Below are 2751 nucleotides of genomic sequence, written 5' to 3'. Positions count from 1 at the left end.
AAAAAAAAAAAAAAAAAAGCTGGAGCCGGGAGGCAGAGAGGCCCTCAGGAATGCATGCCCTCCTAAATCAGCAGAGTGCTTGGCAGGGCTTCCAACCAGACATGAGAGGGCCAGCAGAGCCCAGCTGGGATTTGGGTTACCTTGATGAGGGAGGGTCTGCAGGCTGCCTACCCTCTCAGCACCTTTGCGGGCTTCCTCTAAAGTGTTTTTGTCCTTTTCACATCAGTGATGATTTAAGTGGTGATTTCAGAGTCTCGTAGGATCACCTGTCTGTCTCCACTATTTCAGTTAGAGCATAGGCATTTTCTCTTAATATTATTTTACCCTCAGTGTGTTTCATAAACCCCTTCATATTGTTCTTAAGTCATTTTCTAGCTTTAGCTAATTTTGCCATTTTTGTTTTTTTTCCTCTTTTTCATAGAAGTGAATTAACAGATTCTGGCTCATTTCCTATCCTCTTTTCCATTTATCATTCAGATTTTTGTTTACCTGGAACTCTCTGAAGATTATTTGCAAGGCTCCCTTAGTAACCATTTGTAATTTGCTTTCTATAAGCACTATTCTTTAAGACATCAGTTTTTAGCATATTTAATGATAATTAAATCATCTTTCATAACCAAAAATTTTATTCCTTCTTCCAACTTCAGTTTTTCAAAGAAGTTTATTGTTACGTGTTCCCCATTCAATTCTATTCTATAAGAGTTTCACATTCTCACCCTAAGTAAAAATGATTACTTTGGAGCTCCAACTATAAAAACACTAACACCTTCTAAAGGTTATGCTAGAGAGAGAATAAATTGGTATAAGTCAAGGATAATTATATTACCTCTCTGAGTGTCCAGACTTCCAGGATGGAAAGCAGGAGTGGGCTTGGGTCTCTTTAGGGATTTAACCACCTTCAGTGACTGTGAAAATCAGCTCATCCTGAAGGGAGAGAGTTTTATCTCAGTATCCCAGCCCCAGGAGGTCTGTCTTTGCAAGTCTGGGGGTCTTTAGAATCCATATCTTTTTTTTTTTTTTTACTGAGGTTTCCTTGTGATTGTGATATGAGACCAGCCTGAGACCACCACCCTACCTTCCACCCACATACCAGAGCCTGAATTCTGAGAAAAATTGGGAAGGGAGCAGAAAAAAATTGTTCTTTCAAGAAATTTTTACTATTTGGGGAAATGCTTTGGTTTTGGGGTGGGAGTATTTTGGTGTTTTTCTAATTGACACTGGAGCTACATAGAAAATACTGTTTTAAGTCAGAATATTTGAGAAACTATATTCCAAGTTTGTGGAGAAAATTAATATATGCTTAGAAAAAATAAGCACACCAAAATATTTACAGAGTTTATATGTGAGTGATGGAATTGTGGATGATTTGAGGGGAACCATGAGGAACCATGATTCAAAGAGGTGAGGTAATTTGCCCAAGTTGTCATGGCCAGCAAAGTACTAGAGGAAAGATTCAAACCCAAGTCTACTTGACTTAAAATCTGTTCTCTAACAGCTGTTGAAATCAAAAAGCCATGTGTAAAAAATACAGATATGGCACTCTGAGTGTGGTAGATTGCATTATTGATGTCAATTCTGCATTGCCCTCTAGGAGTATTTCACATTCACATCCTTACTCTGGCCTCTTGATGGACAGGATGTAGTCCATGTGCCTTGATTTTGGGTTTGGCCATGTGACTTGCTTGGGTCAATGGATTGAGGGATAAATATAATAAAAGGGAAAGCTTAAAATGGGCTAGCACAATTGGGCCTTTTGTACTCGTGCCTTTTGCCAAGAAGATAACATACTTAAGGTAACTTCTGGTCCAACGTGAATGAGAAATATGTGGGGCAAACATGTGCCCAACCTGCAGCTTAAAGCTTAAATCTTATCAGTCAACCTGAAGACATATAGTGAAAAATAAATGATTATGGTTTTAAGTCACTGTGTTGTAGATTGTTTTATGTAGAATTATTATGATTGGTTGATATAAAACACAAAGATGTTTTTATTAAAGTAACAGAACTGAAACTCCTGATATGTCAATTCAAGTCCAAATTTGGTTATGCAAATGTTATAGGGTCTAGAGGTATCCAACATCTCAGAAAAGGATATAACAAGACCTTTTATTTAATGCAGCCTGCCTCAGGGCATGGTATGACAGCAAGTCTCCAATGAGGAGGGAAATATTTACATCAGGAATACATGGCATTCTGAGAAAAAAAGGAACACAAATCCCAAATCTCTAAAGTCTAGACTTGGGAAATACAGTTGATGTGTACCAGGTCCAGGGTAGGGAATGAACAATGAGGAAAGGAGAAGAAATATCCTGGTCTCCAGAGCTCAAAAGTTCTTTTCTGAGGGGGCATGGAAATGAGGCGACAGCAAGGGTATGAATGTAAAGACACTTTTTTGAGGTTGGAGCTGAAAGGCCCTGAGACCCAAGTGGGCACCTTTGTGTGAGCTCTGGAGAATTTTGACTCAGTCTGTGAACTATACTCTTAGAGTCCAAGCACTGGTCCCACATTTATACTCCTCACCCATCTTTTTTTTTCTTGTTTGCACAAATGAACTGTATTTTGTGGTATGTCATGAGCTGTCTTCCAAATCATTAAATATTCTTCTACAATTTAGTTTTTAATGACTACAAAGTTTTCTCTTCTGTGGTCCAGCATCCTAAGGCATCTGCTTATTTAGGATGGGAACTCAGACAGAAACATTTTTTTCCCATGGTCTTTTTTTTTTTTTTTTTTTTTTTGAGACAGGGTCTC

Source organism: Propithecus coquereli, unplaced genomic scaffold, assembly GCF_000956105.1.
Source record: "Propithecus coquereli isolate 6110/MARCELLA unplaced genomic scaffold, Pcoq_1.0 Scaffold10, whole genome shotgun sequence".
Lineage (NCBI taxonomy): Eukaryota > Metazoa > Chordata > Mammalia > Primates > Indriidae > Propithecus > Propithecus coquereli.
This window is presented reverse-complemented; position numbering follows the sequence as displayed.